The 20,902-nt window shown below is 44.4% G+C and overlaps 1 long non-coding RNA gene and 1 other non-coding gene across 2 annotated transcripts; one reads left to right on the top strand and one right to left on the bottom strand.

Moving 5' to 3' along the window:
- The first annotated feature begins 1,750 nt into the window (after positions 1–1,750).
- On the top strand, positions 1,751–1,942 carry LOC132210293 (U2 spliceosomal RNA). The gene has a single exon (XR_009446520.1). It is a non-coding gene; the product is annotated as a U2 spliceosomal RNA (small nuclear RNA).
- A 3,199-nt stretch (positions 1,943–5,141) lies between these two features.
- LOC132210190 (uncharacterized) lies at positions 5,142–20,579 on the bottom strand. The gene is made up of 4 exons (XR_009446439.1): positions 20,429–20,579; positions 16,640–16,793; positions 11,576–11,672; positions 5,142–6,018 (listed from the first exon to the last, which is right to left on the bottom strand). It is a non-coding gene; the product is annotated as an uncharacterized LOC132210190 (long non-coding RNA).
- Positions 20,580–20,902: the final 323 nt, after the last annotated feature.

Here is a 20,902-nt window from a genome sequence, read left to right as displayed (position 1 = left end):
TGCAGATGCAAAATTCCTTGAAAGCGGAGCCACAGTTAGACAGGGTGGTGAAGAAGGCATTTGGCATGTTTGCTTTTATTGATCAATGTATTGAGTATCGGAGTTTGGACGTTATAATGCAGGTGTACAGAACATTGCCACTTTTTGAATACTGCATTCAGTTATAATATCCCTGCTACAGGAAAATTGTTTAACTGAAAGGTTTCAGGAAAGAAAACATTTACAAGAGTGGTGCTTGGATTGAATAGTTTGAGCGACAGGAAGAGGTGGCTGAATAGGCCGGAGCTGATTCCCTGTAACGTCGTAGGCTGAGGCGTGACCTTACAGAGGTTTATAAAATCATGAGGGGCTTGGATGGGGTGAATTGTCAATACCTTTTTCTCAAGGAAAGGAATCCAAACCTGAGAGCATGGTTTAAGCTGACAGGCGAAAGGTTTAAAAGGGACCTGAGGGACAGTTTTACATGTAGAGAATGCTGCATGTATGGAGGAGGTGGTACAATCCCAGCTCTTAAACAGCATCAGGATTGGTAAATGAATAGGAAGGGGACAGAGGGATAGGGGCCAAATGTTGGCAAATGGGACTAAAATAACTTAGGATATCTGGTTCGAATAGACAAGTTGCAGCAATCAGTCTGTTTCCATCCTTTATATCTCTGCAGCTCTTGGATCTTAATTTGCAATTCTAAATTACCAGATTGTAATTGGAATGTTTGGAGTCGAAGCCAAACCATTTGTGACTTTTCAAGGTACTGAACTTAATATCCAGCAGCATCACGCTGCTCATTTCCATGAAGGGCGGGGAGTGACGTTAGGGATGTTGGAGTGGTTTGGGGACCAGAGTTCATATATTCCAGGTCAGATGGATTAGTCTAAGAAATTCTGTTTGTAACTGTGACCCAGTACTTCCTGACAGGGATATTACTTGATCAGAATTAGAATTTGTTTCAAGTATTTGATTTGATTTGGGAAGAGGCAGGCATTTTTATGCAATGCTAACAGTTCAGTTTGCTTGGTGCACAGAATAGGATGGCACAAAAATCAGACCCTTTTAGCAACTGCAGGCACATTGACACTGCAGGCAGTTACACATTCCAAAGAAACAGACGGGGTGGGATGGATTTGGAGGGAGGGGATAGTGATTCGCCTTTTTTTTTGTAACAAAGAGTCACATTTATCAAGGGAGGTGGACCCACCATCTTCAGCGAGTGGTTCCTGCCGGCTGTGCACTGCCTGAGAGGGCGCTGGAAGCAGAATTATTCATGGCCCTCAGGAGAGAGTTGAATGATGAGAGATTTACAGGGCATCGGGAAGAACTGGTGAAGTTACCCGTACAGACAGCTGATGCAGAGAGTGACAGGCTGAAGCACCTTCCTCTGTGCTGGGACATTCTCTGAGCGTGCCGTTCTCTGCCGATCGTTGCTGCAATCTCACTGACCCGCTGCTAGTCATGGAGCTGGTTGATGAGGCTTGTTGGTGACGTCAGCTCTGCCCTACCTCACCTGATTGGTGCATTTTCGATGATCTACATTCACTACGAAGATGTTTTCGAGAAAAGTGATGAAAAAGCACTGGTGCAAACTGACTTCTTTGCCCTGGTTAAGAAGCCCAGGAGTTTGGAAACAACAGTAAAAACTGTCAGCAGTGATTTACAAGTCTTTGCACACAGTCAGGCTGGTGGAAAATAGGATCAAGTGTTTATTATACCAAGTGTTCACAGTTGGTGGCTATCTCATGTGTGGAAACATGGCCTTGGTTTTAGTGGTTTTGGTGTGAAGACAACACCACAGAAAAAGCATTTGTCCCTATCAGCTTTAATATCTGATATGTCCTTTGCCTAAGGACCCTATATTAAACTGATTTTTGGAGCAGGGAGTTGGAATACGAACTTTCTCCATGCATTATTGTGGTATTGCAGTGTTCCCAGGAATGATGAAGTCTTATTAAACCAATTTTAAAAGCAGACTGATAAAAACTTGAAAAATCCGAGGTCTAAACACCTTGTTATCTCAGATTCTCCAGCATTTGAAGTTCCTACTATCCTTGATATGCTGGGATATGCTCAATGCTCTGGAACCATAATCATGGAATTCCTACAGTGTGGAAACAGGCCCTTCAGCCCAACAAGTCCACACCAAACCTCACAGCATCCCAGCCAGATCTATAACCCTCCTAATGTCCCCCTCCCTGAATACAACAGGCAATTTAGCACAGCCAATCCACCTAACCTGCACATCTTTGGACTGTGGGAGTAAACTCACACAGACATGGGGAGAATGTGCAAACTCTACACAGGCAGTCGCCCAAGGCTGGAATCGAACCCGGGTCCGAGTGCTGTGAGGCAGCAGTGCTAACCATTGAGCCACCATGCCACTAAAATGCTTTCTCTCAGTACTTTCACCCAACTTTCTCTAAATATGCTTGTTCCAAGGTAAACGTTAATCTCTCCTTTTCTGCATGTTCAGCACTTGCTCTGAATATTATTGCCTCATCCCTGGTACATGCTGCACCTTCCCACCAACACCATCCCTGAATATTCACATATGGCATCAGAAGTAAAAGAAAATCACCTGCCAACACTCCCTCATTACAAATAGCATTTCAGAAAAAAATGCTATCGAAGTATTCACTAATTTTGAATTTGATGATGATGACTTGGATGTATTGAATGAGAGATTTTGGGAACACTGTGAGCCAGGAAAGGATATGGTGTATACAATGCACATTTTTCATTTGAGTGCAAAAGCAACCAATCAAACAGATGTGCATGTGGCTGCTTTATTTTTCGCAAGTCGAGGCCTGTGAGTTTAATCAGATTACTGACTCACTGATGTGGGACACAACTGTGAATGACCAAGTCAGTGGCATATTACGCCGAAAGCCATTTCTCACATTAGCCAGACCAATAGATATTTGCGGATCTAGCAAAATGAGCCAGAGTGCAATAAAAATGCTACATCAAGATGCAGAATTGCCTGCCCACAAAGTACATTGTTGCTGTCAGAACTCTACATGCTTTTCAGCACCTGAGGCATGTTCTGCTCAGGGCCTGGCACAATATCTCTGCCTTTCCCTGGCATTTTTGCACTTTTATGTCTCAACTAGAACCTAATGTCCCACAGTGCTCCTGTCTTGCCTGGTTGCTTATCACAGGCATAAGTCAGGCAGCTTAGCATCGTTATTACCAGCAGTCAGTCAAGGGCTGGTCAGCAGCTGTGGCAACTAATGCATTTTTTTCAACCAAATGGTCACGTCTACAAGTCTCAGGGAAACAGTTCTCAGTCAGGGCAAGGGAGACAGGATTCAGTCAGGGGATCCTGACACAGCATGTCCAAGGAATCATTTCATAGCAGCCCAGGGACTTTGACAGTGTCAGTCAGCCATTGGGGCAATCAGGATCAGGGAATCTGTATCACGACAGTACAGAGAGGTGGCCACACTCACTGCTAATTACATTCTCAAAATGCTACAATAGACTTGTTGAGCCTGAATTATGTTCATCAATCCAAGCTGACCCTGTCTATTCCTGCCATTGGAAGTCAGTTTGATGAAATGCTCAAGGTTTTCGGGAGTTTGGGAGGTTCAAGTCCATAGCTCCCTGAAACAGCAGCACAAGTAGATAAGATGGTGAAAAATTTCGCTTTCATGGTACACAGCCTCAGGATATGGTCAACGTGGAATGTCTGGTTCATAAGTGGCATGTCAGAGCATGCACTATTTGTACGAGAATTACTACGGTTTCAACCACGAAATGGCCACAACTTGATCAAAAGAGAAAGTGACCATCAAGCAGTTTGAACCATCAGCTGTCAAATAAATTAAGACAGAGTTAAACGTATTTGCAGGAGTTTTTTTTTACTTTTTTTAAAAAAAAAATCAATAATGGGATGATCACATCACTGGATAAGAATGGCAGTTTCCTTCCCTAAAGGCCATCGGTGAACAGATGGGTTTTTCCCAACAAAGACAATGGATTCACAGTCATCATCAAATTCTTATTTCCAGATGGATTCACACCGAGGTCCCCAGACCAGTATCTCAGCCTCTAGGGAAGTGATGGACAGAAGACTAAATAGAAAATATGGACTAGAAATCATACAACGTCTTGGTTTATGTTTCCATCATGAGATCCATCGCTGCTATGGACACCAGGTAAAGAGCTGAAGAGACTGCAATGCCCCCAGGCAGAGTCACAGCGGTCACCAGGTTTCATAGCCGACAGGGAAAATGCAATCAGGGATTATAGGACATGACTCATCCCAAACCTATGTTTGGATTTAAAACTTTCCTTTGATTTTTATCCACAAAATGAAAGATTACATTGTTTCCAATAAACAAATGTCTGTGGAGAGCAACAGAATCCGTCATTGTAAAGGTGTGCAGACCTATCTAACAAATAAAGGGCCATCGAGATCATCACAGAATTCCTAGTGTGGAAGATGGCCATTCAGTCAATATCAACCCCGCAAAGATCATCCCACCCAGTCTCACACCCTACCCTATGCCTGCATTTTGCACACAAGATACTATGGGCAATTTAGCATAGTCAATCTACATAATTTGCACAGTTTTGGACTGTGGGAGGAAACCAGAGCATCTGGAGGAAACTCACGCAGACAGTGTCTGGGTAAGACACTCTGTCAGGTCAGTGCGGACATGATGGGCTAAATGGTCTGCTCCCACACTGGAGGGATTCTATGATCTCCAGCAACAAGCCCAAAACACATGGTTTTTAAATCTACTATAACAATGTGTGGAGCTGGATGAACACAACAGGTCAAGCAGCATCTCAGGAGCACAAAAGCTGACGTTTCAGGCCTTGAACCTTCTCTAGGCCCAAAAAGTCAGCTTTTGTGCTCCTGAGATGCTGCTTGGACTGCTGTGTTCATCCAGCTCCACACATTGTTATCTTGGATTCTCCAGCATCTGCAGTTCCCATTATCACTGATACTATTTTTGATTCTACTGTTAGCTATATTCAAACCAATCAACTTATTCAGAAATTTGCTGGTAGTTAACCAGTCCTGATGAACCAGGAAATCCCTTTTCACATATCGTGCAGGTGGATAGTCTTTAGTCAGTGCGAATGTGTCGATGTGTTGTGACAACGTGACTATTTCCAAGCTCTACCTTACACAACTGTTAGTGTGACATTTTATTCACAATACCAGCACCTTTAATTGAGCAGGGATCGGTAACATCTGTACAAACAGCCCAAAACCATGGTTCATTTGATAGTGAGAGTGACAGCAAAGTTCTTCAACTGTGGTTGTCTGTGAACTCACTGGTGTGTTAACAGTTTGGATGACAATGAATCCCTTCCCACACTCAGAGCTCATGAAAGGTCTCTCCCCAGAGTGAACTCGCTGGTGTATCAGCGGGGAATTCGAATCAGCAAAGCCTTTCCCTCATGCAGAACAGGTCAATGGTCTCTCTCCAGTGTGACTCTGGTGGTCAGTTTCTAGCTGGGATGGATGAAGAAATTCCTTCCTGCAATCTGCACATTTCCACACTGTCTCCCAGTGTCACTGCACTGGTGTTCGGACATTTCAGATGAATCTTCACAGACTCTTCAACACACACACCATGTGCATTTCTCCCCAATGTGAGTGCTGCTTTTTCCTTCATTGTTCAAAATCCTGAGATAATTGGGTTGTGATAAACAAAGTGACTGTCAGACCTGGATGTGGACCTGTTTAAATTCTCCAACTGCAGACTATACTTTCAAACAGAAAGTTAAGCGTAGCGAGTAAGAAACCAGAAGGACACAGATTGTGAAACTGAGAAATTCTCTGGGCATGTGTGGAGCGATACTTGGGGAAAATGCTGGATCACCATTAGAACAAATTCATTCATAAATATCCTCCAGGTAAGGGATCCAGTCAGTGTTTGCATAAAACTACCAAAAGAGAGAGGTGGGGGAGCCAGCGAGGAAGGACAGTCATTGTATAGATCTGTAACTCAACCTTTCGATCCCTCTGAAAGACTAAGAATAGTGCAGAAGTAAAATTGTGGAAATCTGAAATGAAAACAAAAAATGCTTCGTCAGCGTTGTACAGCACAAAACAATCCCTTTGGTCCCAGTTGTCCACGCTGACTAGATATCCCAAATTAATCTAATCCCATTTGCAAGCATTTGACCTATATTCTACTACACCCTTCCTATTCACATACAACATTTAAACGGTATCTGGATGGGTAACTGTACCAGCTTCCACCAGTTCCTCTGGCAGCTCATTCTACACAGGCGCCACCCACTTTCCCTTTTTAAAAAAAACAAATTCACTGGAAAAGCTCAGCAGGCCTGTAGTATCAGTTAAGGAGGAAAAAAAAGTTAACATTTCAGGACCGGTGACCCTTCCTCAGAACCCGAAACTCTTCTCTCCTCCACAGATGCTGCCAAACCTGCTGAGCTTTTCCAGCAAATTTGTTTTTTTTTTAAGATTTAAGGCATCTGCAGTTCTTTTGGTTCCCTTTTAAGACTTTCCCTCTCAGCTTAAGCCAATGTTATTAGTTCTAGTCTCCCCTAACCTGGGAAAACAATCTTGGCCATTCACCCTACGCCCACCATAATTTTAACAACCTCTATGAGGTCACCAGTCAGCCTTCAATTCTCCAGGGAAAATAGACCCAGCATATTCAACTTCTCCCTACAGCTCAAAACTTCCACCTCTTGCAACATCCTTGTAAATCTTTTCTGCACCCTGCCAAGTTCAACAGCATCATTCCTATAGCAGGGAGACCAGAACTGAACAGTATTCCAAAAGCAGCATAATCAATGCCTTGTTCAACCCACAACATTGACCTCCCAACTCCTACGCTCAATGCACTGACCAATAAATGCAAGCATAGCAAATATCATCTTCACTACCTTCTGTACCTGCAATCCACCTTCAAGGAACTGTGCACATGCACCCCAAGGAGTCCCTGTTGCATAACAGTCCCCAGGGCCTCATCATTAACTGTTTAAGTCCTGCGCTGATTTGCATTACCATAATGCAATCGCTCACATTTAGCTGAACTAAACTTATTTCTATCACTCCTTGGCCCATCAACCCATGTGATTACGTTCCCATTGTGCTTGGGAAGGAAACGCCTTTGCTGTCTACTACAACAACAATTTTAGTGTCATCTGCAAACTTACTAACCATTCCTCCAATATTCATTCCACATGATTTGCATCAATGATTAAAAAAGCAGTGGACCCAGCACCGATCCTTGCAGCACACTGCTGTTCATAGTCATCTAGACTGAATCCGCTCCCCCCCCCCGGCTGACCATAATCTTGTCTCCTACCTTCAAGCCAATTTTGTTTCAAATAGCTAAATCTCCCTGGGTTCCATTTGATCTAATCTTGCTAACCAATCTGTCATGTGCAGCTTTGGTGAATGCCTTGCTGAAGTCCATAATAGACAATGTCCACTGCTTTGCCTTCTTCAATCTTCTTTGTCACTTCTTCAAAAAACTCAATCAATTAAGTGAGACAAGATTTCCTACTCACAAAGCCATGTTGACTATCTCTAATCAGTCTTTGCTTCTCTAAACACATGCAAATCCTGTCCCTCAGAATCCCCACCAGCAACTTACCCACCACTGACATCAGGCTCAACGGTCGATGATCCCGTGGCTTTTCCTTAAAGAATGGCACCACATTAGCCACCCGGCCTTCTGGCACTTCACTAGTGTCAGTGATACAAATACCTCAGCAAGGGGCCAGCAATTACTTCCCCAGCTTCTCCCAGAGTTTGTGGGTAACACCTGATCAGGTGCCAGGAACCTATCCACCTTTATGCATTTTAAGACATCCAGCACCTAGATCTCTGTAATATAGACACTTTTCACGACTCATTATTTATGTCTCCATGTTCTCTAGCTTCCATATCCTTCTCTGCAGTAAATACTAATGTGAAATACTCATTCACTATCTCAGCCTGCAGTTCCACACAGACAGCCTTGTTGATCTTTAAAGGGGCCCTATTTTCTCCCTAGTTGCTTTTTTGTCCCAAATGAAGTTTCAGAATCTCTTGGGATTCCCCTTAACTTGATTTGCCAAAGATAGCTCATGTCTCCTTTTTGCCGTCCTGATTTCTCGAGTATACTCCTACTGCCCTTGTACTTCGAGGGATTGACCCAATTCCTGCTGTCAATACCTGACATGTGCTGCCGCCTTTTTCTTGACCACAGCCTCAATTTCTCCAGTCAGCCAGTATCCCCTACATTTACCAGCCTTGCCCTTCACATGAACAGGAACATATTGTGTCTGGGCTCTCCTTATTTTAGTTTTGAAGACCTCCCACTTTCCAAGCATTCCTTGACCTGCATATTACCCCTCTCGATCATCTTTTGCAAGTTCTTGCCCAACAATGTCAAAGTTGGCCTTACTCCAATTTAGAATTTTGAAATGTATATTAAATAAATAAGTTTTATTTTAAACTGATCACATCTGCCTGCATCTGGCATATACTCCTCTAAACCTCTCTTGTCTATGTCCTAATTCAAATGTCTTTTAAACAACGTGACTGTACCTGTATCTGCCACTTCCTCTGAAATTTTGTTCCACACATGGACAACTCCGTAAAAATAAAAGTTTCCCTCATGTCTTTTTAAATATGTCTTTCTCCTCTCACCTTACACACATGTCCGCTTGTCTTGAAATCAGCCAACCTCGGGAATAAACCCTTGCTATTTGCATAATCTGTGCCCTCACGATTTTATGAACCTCTAAGGCCACTCGTTAACCCATTATGCTGCAGTGAGAAAAGTGCCAGCTTTGGCCCTCTATTTGATAATCAAGCCCTGCATTCCTGGCAACATCCCAGCAAGTCTATTCTGAACTGTCTCCAGTTTAATAATAATGTCCTTCCTGTAACAGGGCGACCAGAGCTGCACACAATACCTCAAATGAAGCCAAAACAATGTCCTGTACAACCTCAACATAACATCCCAACTCTGAGACTCTAAGGTCTGAGCAATGAAAGCAAGTGAGCTAAACAACTTATTAATCACTCTGTCTACTTGTCTACATAAACTTCAAAGAATTATGCACTTGAATCTCAGCATTTCTCTGTTCCACAACACTACCCTGGGTGCAACCATCAATTGTGCAAGTCCTACCCTGGTCATTTTACCAAAATACAATGTCTTACATTTATTCAAATTGAACTTCATCCTCCACTCCTCAACCCATTGACATAATTGATCAAGATCTTGCTGTCATCTTCGATAACCTTCACTGACCACTATACCAACATTTCATACCACTAATTCTAGTATCATCTGCAAACTTACTAATCTTGTCCCTTAAATTCTCATCCAAATCATCAAAATAAATGAGAAACAAAAGTGGACCCTGTGCCAAATGCTGTGGAACATGCTGGTCACAGAACTCCACTCTGAAAAATCCTCCATCACCACGGTCTCTCCTCCAACTGAGCCAATTCCGCTTCCAATTAGCAAGCTCTTCCTGAATCACGTGATCTAACTTTACGCATCAGTCTACCATGTGGAATCATGTCAAAGGCTTCACTCTCACTCTGGGAGGTGCTGCAAAACTGAAACAATTCCCCCACCATTTGCCCATCATTCCTTGAAAAGTTAAATCCCAATTCTCTTGAGAATAACTGCTAAATCTGCATCCAGCTGCCATTCAGATTGTTCCAGATCCTGGGAACTTGCGGAGTCAAACACTCTTCACATTTTCACTCTGCATTTTTTGCCAATTATCTGAATGTTGTACTCCACAGTTACCAAACATTGCTACAATGGAGAATTACCTGAGCTTCTGTTCACTCTCTCCAAACCAGAGACACATCAATTTTAATTTACTTATGGGACGTGGCCTTTGCTGCACAGGCAAATATTGATTTCCACTTTTATTCGATTTGGAGAAAGTGGTACTTTCTATTCCTGCTGCATTCCATCTGCTGGAAGTACACCACTGTGCTGTTATGATGATAATCCACCCTGGAGCCTCACTACCCTCCCGACTGCAGGAATCATACCTCAGACCTCACTACCCTCCAGATCATGCCCTCAAGCCTCGCTACCTGCATTGTTGCAGGCATCATTCTCGAGCCTCAACACCCTTCACATCTGTGGAATCCCCCTCCAGCCTCAACTCACACCATCTATCTAGATTCCTCCAGTCTCACAGACCACCTTATCTGTCATCTCCTCCAGCCCACAAACTTCTTTAGCTCTATAATTGTCTTTACCGTCACAAACCTCCCTTTGTCTGGTCTCCTCCAGCCTCACAATCTTCCCCATTTCTGTAATCTCCTCCAAGCTCACTTTTCTCTATTTTTGTAGTCTTCTCCAGTCTCAGAACCCTTCTTGTCTCACATATCATCCAGCCTCACGGATCAATGATACAAGAACGATATTTCTTTCCTCTAATACAATCCTTATTTTTATTCATCCACATGATGGCGGTACTTTCAATTTCCTGGGCTTCAGGCCCCAGAATTGAAGTCAGCCGCTTTACCTCTATACCTCACTTTTCTCCCGAAAACACTGACCAATCATGAGTCATTTATTCTAATATCTCATTTTCTGAAATAACTTGAAATATTGCTGGGCATCTTCCTATGTGAAGAGTCTCGGAGGTCTACAGGACAGAAAAAGGCTTTGTGGCCCATCCAGCCTGGGCTGGTTAAAAACCACACCCTAACTATTCTAATCTAATTTTCCAGCACTTGGCCTATAGACCTGTCTGCGTTGGCATCACAAGTGTGCATCTAAATGTGCCTTAAACGCTATGAGGATCTCGGTGCCTACCACCCTCACAGACAGTGAGGTTCAGTGCCATTGTCACAGCATGATGACATCACAGACAGGAACAGAGACGAGCTGAGCCTGTGCAAACCAAAGATCCCACACACACTGAGAAGGACGGGAGGGTCCCTGATAGGGGGCAGAGGAGATTTAACAGAATGGTTTGTAGGAAGAGGGCTTTTAGTTGCATGGATAGGGTTTTTTTTTAAAGTTATAATTTCATGTGACTTAGGTATTGCTGGTACATATAGAGAATATCCATCGACAATAGATGGACTCTCCTTCACAACCTCTCCTCTTGCCTGGGGTGTGGTAATCTTCAGGTTAAACCAGCCCTATGGTCAGGTAGGATAATGGTGACTTCACCTTAGGCATAGTGATGCCACTTTGCCTCAGTGGTGTAGAGGGGAATGTTGAATGTGGTGGATGGGACACCACTCCGACACTGCTTCATCTGGAGGATGTTAACTTCCTTTAATATTGTTGGGGCTGTACTCATGCAGGTAAGTGGAAGTGAAAAGTGGATGAGTGCCTTACACACAAGAAGCAAACCGTCATTGGGTAATCAGGTGCTTGGGGAAACGGAGATTGATCTCCTTGTAACAAAGGATTTTGAGGGGACCTTTGATAGGAGGTGTTTACAAAAGATAAACATTAGAATGGTAAAATGTACACTCAACTGGCCATAAAAAAGGACTACAGGACATATATTGAAAGTTGTAGGAAAGATCTATTGAGAGAATGGAGTAATAAGAGAGAAATTTTACATGGCAAATGGGAAAGAGCAGGAACACAATACTCACACACAATGGGAATATCCAGGTCCTGATGAATTGAGTAATTCTGTCAGAGTTTGGTGTTACAATTGAGCTTCCTACCTGAAAGTCCACTTGTAATATCCTGTAACACAAATTCAGAAAATCCATCACTGTCAGAGTAGAAATCCACAACACCCCCTCCTCCTGGCCGAGGGTAACTGTGCATTGTTCCTGCTGCACATTATTCCTTGTGGGAGTCAGCAGCTGATTCGAAGGATTTCTATTTGGGTTTCTAGGAATTTCCACATTGGGGCTTCATGTCACTGAACAGAACAACAGGTGTTTGACACAAGGCAAAGAATGGCCAAGATTTAGTGAGATGCAGGCAGCAGGATTTGCTTCCTTTTCTTTCCTTCTGTGCTGCTGCACTGCCACAATGAGACATCAGCTTTTCCGGCCCAATGCAACTTGATGAACAAGTTGTCTCGATTCTGAGAAATGGGCAGTAAGCTTCTCCCAGTCATTAGAAAAAACGCCCCTTAAAAAGGCAGCAATTACGTATGTGTCATGTTGCCCAGTGCTCCCAACAAAAAGATGAGAAGAATGAGGGAGGATCTCATAAAAAGGGATAACAGTCAAGTTCCATGAGGGTTAGAGTTTATGGAGAGATATTGATAAATGGGCGACAAGTCGGCAAATGGAGTATAATTTGGGAAAACGTGAAGTTGCTATTTTTTGAGGACATGACCAAAGGACAGTGTTATTTAAAAATGTAAAAACTGTGGAAAACTGCAACACAAAAGGGATTCAGGAATAATTGTGCAGGAAGCATGAAGCGAGCACACAGTTGCAACAGGTAATCGGGAAGGGTCATGGGATGTTATCCTTATGTCAAGGTGTTTGCAGTAGAAGAGTTTGGAATACATGTCTTAGGACAAATGTACAACTTGCTGGCAAGACCACATCTGGAAGAATGCGAGCAGCTTTTTTGGTCCACTTATTCGAGCAAGTATATAACTTCACTGGAGGCATTTCAAAGAAGATGAACTAAGATGATCATTGGTTTGGAGGGATTATGTTTTAAGCTAAGAATAAACAGGTATGGAATATACTAACTAGATTTTTTTGAAGAATGAGAGATGTTCTAATTAAAAATAAAGGATTCTCAAGGGAGTTAACAGGATAAATGCTGAGGAAATATTTCTCATCGTGGGAGCAGATTCTTGATAAGGCAGAGAAGAGAGGGTTCTCTTTTGGAATTGTCAAGCTTAAGGCAACACAGACATGGGTAAGGGGTTTCAGTCGCAAATGAGCTGGAGAGAGGTGGAGAGAAGGAGCATTTTAGAGATTGAAATTTCTGGCATTTGTGATTGAAATGTACGGTAAGATGTTCATCTTGAGACCAGATATGAGAGCATTATTGAGAAGGGTGCAGTTCAGCCTCAGACAGTTCCCAATGAGAGGGATGGATTCAGTACAATAGTAAGGAAAAATAATTTGTAATAATAACTGAAGGCAATGTGTTTTACTATCACAAAGTGTTATTGGAGGAAATTTCAGCTAATCAAGTAGTGGAAGCATGATAAGCAGTTTTATAATTGAGTAACAGTGGAGCAAAGTGATGGAGACGAGTTAGATCTGAACATTGTAGAATACATGTGAAAGATCTCACCTCCTGGAAGTATGTTGGTGAGAAACAGCATGGGCCAAGGATAGATCCTTGAGGGACATTTACTACATGGATTTCAGACAGGAAAGAGAGATGGAGTTTGATTTTCCAATGACGGTGAGGTCGAACATTGGTTTTAAACAGAATGGGTGAGAAGGACATAACCAGAAAAGAGAAACAGACAGAACAAGTAACAATATCTGTGAATTGGCATGGGGGAAGAGGAGGAGGAGGAGAAATAACAGTTGGAATATTTGTAGTTTAGTGAGAATAGGGCAAAGGGTTAAGATGAGCTCTGATAAGGCTTGACATGAAACTGGACAAAGATGCAAGTTTAAGCCTAAAACGAGGAGCAACATGCTAGGCAATTTGGTTTGGTGGGCTTGTGGAAGAGAGGGAAGCAGCAGAGGCAGCTGATTGGATTGTCTCAATCTTAGTGACATAGAAACTGCACGTGTCTCCTTCACTTGCTGTTGGAGCAGAGGATGGAGGAGACAGGATGATGGACAGTGTTTTGCAAAGAAACAATGCCTGTGTTAGTGATATTTAAAAATGAGTGAACAAACCTGATGACTAACTTTTATCCAGAATGTTAAAATGTACAACAGAAGTCCAGGTTCAAATCCTATCTCAGCAGATGGTGGAATTTGAATTCAATAAAAAAAAACTGGAAGAATCAACTGGTTGCCATGGCAACAATTGCTGATGACAGAGTGAAAAAAAAATCTAATGTCCTTCGGGGAAAGAAATTTGCCAACCTCAGCAAGCCACTCAGTTGCAAATCACTGCAAAGTTTCAACAAAGGAATGAAGCTGGGTGGCCCATTTGGCATCTACCAGGGAACTAGGAAAGACAACTGCAGAATCAGCCCTATCGGCCCCCCAAACTCCTGCTTAATAATATCTGGGGGCTAGTGGCAAAATTTGGAGAGCCGCTTCAAAGACGAGTCAAGGAACAGTGTCAGACTCATGGAAACATACCTGGCAAACAATGACACACACCACTATCATTGTCCTTAGTGAAGCCCTGTCCCAGCAGACGTGATAGCACAGTGCTATTCTGACCAGATTATTTGACCTGGGAGTACTCAACTTTGACTCTGACGCCTGGAAGTCTCACGGCTCCTGCTGATTACCATGTACCATCCTCCCTTGGTTGACAAATCAGCAGTAGTATTATCACTAGATTATTAATCCAGAGACCCAGGTAACATTCTGGGGACCTGGGTTCGCATCCTGCCATGGCAGATGGTGAAACATGAATTAAATAATGATCTGGAACTAAGATTCTCATGATGACCATGAAACCATTGCCAATTATCAGGAAAGACCCATCTGGTTCACTTATGCCCTTTCCGGAAATGTGCCATCCTTACCTGGTCTGGATGACATGTGACTCCAAACCCATAGTGATGTGCTTGACTCTTAACTGCCTTCCAGGTAATAAACGCTGGTCCAGCCAGCGATTTCCACATCCCAAGAGGGAATTTTAAGAAACAAAAAACTCCATCATGTTGAACAGCACTTGGAGAAAGCACTGTGAGTACACTTAGTGCTATTCACACTCGATGTCCACATCAGGAGTAGTTTGCAGGAGGATTACCAATCAGGCTGGTCGGGTCCTGAAGGACAAAGCTGCTTGGCTGGGACTGCAGCAGGTGCTGACGCACCAAACGGGGAAAATATAGCTGATCTCATCATCACCAATTTCCCAGCTGCAGAGGCATCTGTCCATGACAGGATTGTTAACAGCAACCAACACACAGTCCTGTGGAGACAAAGCCTCATCTTAAACTTGAGAATACCCCCCCATTGCGTTGGGTGGCACTAACTTCGGCGAAAAGGGACAGACTTGGAACAGACACAGGAGCTCAAAACCAGATATCTATGAGGCTTTGAGAGAGACTGCAACAGTAGCAGACCTTCTCTAGCACAATCTGTAACCTCATGGCCCAGCATATTCTACAGACAGCCATTGCCATTGATCCAGGGGACCAACACTGGTTAAACGGAGAGTATTGGAGGGCACACCAAGGGCAGCACCAGGCATACCTAAAAAATAAGGTGCCAACCTGGTAAAACCACCAAACAGGACTATCTGCATGCCAAATAGCATAAGCAGCAAGAGTTAGAGCTCAGCCACCCCATAACCAATAGATCAGATGCAAGCTCTGCAGTTCTGCCACACCCAGTCGTGAACGGTGATGGACAATTAAACAACTCACTGGAGGAAGAATGCCAAAAATCCCCATCTTTACCCGACACAGGAGCCCAACCTATCCATGCAAAAGACAAGTCTGCAGCAATCTTCAGCCAGAAGTGCCAACTGGATGATCCATCTCAGCCTTCTCCAGAGGTCCCCAACAGAGATGTGAGTTTTCATCCAATTTGATTCATTTCACATAATATTAAAGAAATGAATGAACAGTGCAAAGGTTATGGGCCCTGGCAACACTCTGACAAAAGTAGCGATGACTAGTGCTCTACAGCTTGCTAGCATCCAAGCCAAACTATTTCAGTCCTGCTACAGCGCTGGCATCTATTGACAATTTGGGAAACTGCCCAGGTCTGATCAGCGCAAAAACATTGAAAATCGAACCCGACCAATTTCCCCTCAAGCAATCTACTCTCTATCATCAGTAAAGTGATAGAAGGTGTTGTCACAGCAGTATTAAGCAGCACTTACTCAGCAGTAACCTTCTCAGTGACACCCAGTTTGGGCCATGGTGGGCACTCGGTTCCTGATCTTATTACAGACTTGATCCACAAATTCACAAACAGCTGAATTCCTGAGGTGAGGTGAGGGTAAACAGCAGAGCCCTGCACAAAAACCACTTATTTTCACTTCAGTGGAAATGATCTGACAGTGACACCTTAGTATCAGCTCATCTGCTGAACCTCTCATCTATTCCTGTGTTATCTCTAGGCTTAACTACCCAAATTCACTGCCAGTTGGCCTCCCACATTCAACATCCCTGCAACCTCAAGAATACCTAAAATTCTGCTGCACACAAGTTCATTTGTACCAAGACCTGTTCACCATCACTGCTGTGCTCCCTGGCCCACAAAGGCTCCTATTTATAAGCAACAATTTAAAATTCTCACCCTTGATTTAATTCCTGGCTGTGATGAGCCCCATCTCCCTGCACCAAACAACCTTCAAGACTTCGATAACTCATTTAGTTCCAGACTCCAACAATGCGTTTAATCATCCCTTCACTATTGGAGGCTGTTTCTACAGTTGCCAGAAAACGTGATCTGGAATTCCCCTGATAAACCTCTTAGGTTTGCTTTCCTTGAGAGAGTCAGGAAAACCTGTAGATTTGGTAACTTTTTGGTCACCTGACCTAATATGGCCTTACGTCAAAAGTTTGTTGATAATATTTTTGTGAAATTATAAAACATGATAAAAATACAAATAGTTTGTTGATTTGGACATACACCATTAGCTCTTCAGTATCGCTAGATGAATGATCTGTAACTTCTCAAATGGAGCATTGTGAGAGCACCTTTATCATGCAAACTGCAGCAGCACACGAAAGTTAAACATCACCTTCTCCACAGGTAACAGGGCTTTGGCAACGATCGCTGGTATCTGTGGAAGGAGAAACACAGTAAATGTTGCAGAAGTGCAAAATGAATGACACAGATAAAAACGCTGTAGAATTTGGTGGTCTGAAATGGAAGAAAAATACACTCTCTTTCTGGGAAAATATTTCCTGACTGTGAAAGATACCATTCAAAAATTAATCTGGTAAGAGAGCAGCACATGGTCAGGGGGTGGGCAGCAGTGGAAAATTTATTTACAAAACAGGTACAAGGAAATTACAGTAAAATACTACAGAGATCAAATCTATCCATCATTAGAGACTGAAGAGATTAGACACCAACAAAGGTGATCAGGGAGCACAGAAGTGAGCAAGAGCAGTGTGAGCTGCTATGATCCAACAGTCTGGGAAAAAAAATCCATAAGAAACAAACATTTCTCTTGGATAAGAGATAATAGGAACTGCAGATGCTGGAGAATCCAAGATAACAAGGTGTGGAGCTGGATGAACACAGCAGGCCAAGGAGCATCTTCGGAGCAGGAAAGCTGACGTTTTGGGCCTGGACACTTCATCAGAAATGGGGGAGGGGAAGAGGATTCTGAACGAAATAGGGAGAGAGGGGGAGACAGATCAAAAATGGAGAGAAAAGATATTTGGAGAGGAGACAGACAAGTTAAAGAGGCGGGCATGGAGCAGGTAAAGATGAGGAGAGGTGGGGAGGTGATAGGTCAGTCCAGGCAGGACAGACAGGTCAAGGGGGTGGGATGAAGTTAGTAAGCAGGAAATAGGGGTGCAGCTTGAGGTGGGAGGAGGCGATAGGAGAGAGGAAGAACAGGTTAGGGAGGCAGGGACAAGCTGGGCTAGTTTTGGGATGCAGTTGGGGGGAGGGGAGATTTTGAGGCTTCTGAAATCCACATGGACACCATTGGGCTGCAGGTTTCCCAGGCAGAATATGTGTTGCTGTTCCTGCAACCCTTGGGTGGCATCATTGTGGCACTGCAGGTGGCCCAGGATGGACATGTCATCTGAGGAATGGGATGGGGAGTTGAAATGGTTCGCGACCGGGAGGTGCAGTTGTTTCTTGCGAACTGAGCGTAGGTGTTCTGCAAAGCAGTCCCCAAGCCTCCGCTTGGTTTCCGCAATGTAGAGGAGGCCACAACGGGTAGAGGGGATGCAGTATACCACATTAGCAGATGTGCAGGTGAACATCTGCTCGATGTAGAAAGTCTTCTTGGGGCCTGGGATGGGGGGGGGGGGCGGGTAGAAGAGGGAGGAGGTGTGGAGGCAAGTGTAGCACTTCCTTTGGTTGCAGGGGAAGGTGCTGGGAGTAGTGGGGTTGGAGGGCAGTGTGGAGCGGACAAGGGAGTCACGGAGAGACTGGTCTCTCCGGAAGGCAAGCAAGGGTGGGGAGGGAAAAATGTCTTTGATGGTGAGGTCGGATTGCTGATGGCGGAAGTGTCAGAGGATGACGTGTTCGATCCGGAGATTGGTGGAGTGGTATGTGAGGATGAGGGGGATTCTTTTTCAGTTGTTATTGCAGGGACAGGGTGCGAGGGAGGAGTTGTAGAAAAATGCAGGAGACACGGTCAAGGGTGTTCTTGACCACTCCGGTGGGGAGGTGGGGAGTGGAGTTGCGGTCCTTGAAAAACAAGGACATCATAGATGTACGGGAGTGGAATCCTGGGAGCAGATGCAGCAGAGGTGAAGCAATTGGGAATAGGAGATGGCATTTTTGCAGGACGGTGGGTGGGTGTGAGATGTTAATGTGATAACATCCCATTAATTTAAAGAAGTATAGAAATCAAAGTCTTTCATCTGCATTTGATTCCTATACAGAGACTTTGATTTATAGAAGTAAAGTCTTTTATCTACTCACATCGGTATGCAGACACTGCCCTGAAGCTTCCTGCCCAGCTAGGAATTCAGTGTAAAGCTTTTGTAACTCCTTATCTTCTCACACATCGGCATGCAGACACTGTCTTAAGTTTCCTGACTGAACTGAAATTAGAATCAATCTGTATCAAATAGGGTTAGGTGGGGAAATTTTGTAAAGGTGTGAAACCTCTAAAGCATGTAACTTCTGTCACTGACTAAGGGGCCAGGGCACTGACTTTGTCCTAGCCAGACACACTGGCAACTTGAAATCACAATCTGTCCCGGACAACAACTCAAAATCACCACCTGCTATGAGCAGCTACTTCACAAGCAATCGATACTATATCCTGGTCTTTTATGTTGTCGATGTAATAATTGCTTGGTATCCTGTTTTTGTCTGTTGTAGTAATTGTTTTATGTATCATGTCATTGGAGGTTGTGAAATCGTTTTCTGTATCATGTCTTTTGTAAAGTATAAAAAGCAGGGACTGTCCGGGGAGAACTCCTTGTGAGACTTTGCACTGTGTGCCGGGTTGAGTACAGTGATTCTTCACAGCTTGTACTTGCTTGGTAAGAAAATGATTGGCGTTTTTCTAAACAGGTCAGTGTCTTGTTATTGCAGCACGTCCGTGAGCGTCTCCGAAAACAAACTTGACAGGTGGGAGGAGGTGTATTCTAGGTAGCTGTGGGAGTCAGTGGGCTTGAAATATATATCGGTTTTGAGATTGTTCCCCAAGATGGAAATAGAGGACCAGGAAGGTGAGAGAGGTGGTTAGAGATGGTCCAGGTGAACTTAACGTTGGGGTGGAAGGTGTTGGTGAAGTGGGCGAACTGTTCGAGCTCCTCATAGGAGCACGAGGCAGCGCCGATACAGTCATCCATGTACTGGAGGAAGAGGTACGGAAGAGGGATTGTTCCAACAAAGAGGCAGGCAAAGCTTGGGCCCATGCAGGTACCCATGGCCACCCCCTTTGTCTGTAGGCAGTGGGACGAGTTCACCGAAGCACATAATGGGGTCAGTGGAGGGGAACTGGTCAGACCTGCAGGACAGGAAATAGCGTAGGGCTTTGAGGCCATCTGTATGGGGTAGGCAGGTGCTAATGTGGTATACTGCACCGCTGCACCCGTTCTGGCCTCCTCTACATCAGGGAAACCAAGCAGAGGCTTGGGGACCACTTTACAGAACACCTACACTCAGTTCGCAATAAACAATTGCTCATCCCCACCTCCCTAACCTGCTCTTCCTCTCACCTATCCCCTCCTCCCGTCTCAAGCCACACCCCCATTTCCTACTTGCTAACCTCATCCCACCCCTTTGACTTGTTGGTCCTCCATAGACTGACCCATCCCCTCCCCACCTACACTCACCTTTACCTGCTCCATCCCCACCTCTTTAACTTGTCTGTCTCCTCTCCACTTGTCTCCCACTCTCTCCCTGTTTGTTTCAGCATCCCCTTCCCCTCCCCCATTTCTGAAGGGTGTGGGCCCGAATACGTCAGTTTTCCTGTTTCTCTGATGCTGCCTGTCCTGTTGTGTTCCTCCAGCTTCACCCCCGGCCCTTTTAAAGTTTCAAAGCTGTCGCGCATGCGCCCCGCGGATCACTGCCCCAAATAAAGATGGTGACGGTCACACGGGCCTATCGCCATCTGAGGCGTTGATTTGTTTTCTGCAAACGTGAGTCTGGGAGTTTCAAATGGATGTGTTTTCCGACGTGCACTAACTGTTTGTAAAACTTCCAAACCCATACGAATATCACTTCCCTCCAGCTTTCTACCGTTTTGCTTTCTTTACTGTGGCCTGCTCTTACCTCAATTGCACAAATCTTGGTCTCAGCGAAGGATCTAGGCCCGAAACGTCAGCTTTCCTGCTCCTCTGATGCTGCTTGACCTGCTGTGTACATCCAGCTGCACACCGTGTTATCTCGGATTCTCCAGCATCTGCAGTTCCGGTTATCTCAGCGACTCAGCACCGCACTCGTGGATGATCACGTGGTTTTCACTGATCCCGCCCTCCCTTCATTCCGATTGGGCGACATCCGTCCGGTCATGCACGGCACACCTGTACTCTCTGATGAAGGGTCTAGGCCCGAAACGTCAGCTTTTGTGCTCCTGAGATGCTGCTTGGCCTGCTGTGTTCATCCAGCCTCACATTTTATTATCTTGGAATCTCCAGCATCTGCAGTTCCCATTATCTCTATACACCTGTACTCCTATTGGTCGCGCACTGACATCAATCAGCCAGACTTCACTGTGAGCTGGAGCATGCGCAGTGCTTTGTGTTA

This window comes from Stegostoma tigrinum, chromosome 11, assembly GCF_030684315.1.
Source record: "Stegostoma tigrinum isolate sSteTig4 chromosome 11, sSteTig4.hap1, whole genome shotgun sequence".
Taxonomy (NCBI): domain Eukaryota; kingdom Metazoa; phylum Chordata; class Chondrichthyes; order Orectolobiformes; family Stegostomatidae; genus Stegostoma; species Stegostoma tigrinum.
The sequence above is the reverse complement of the archived record's forward strand: the minus strand, read 5'-3'. Positions and strand labels throughout refer to the sequence as shown.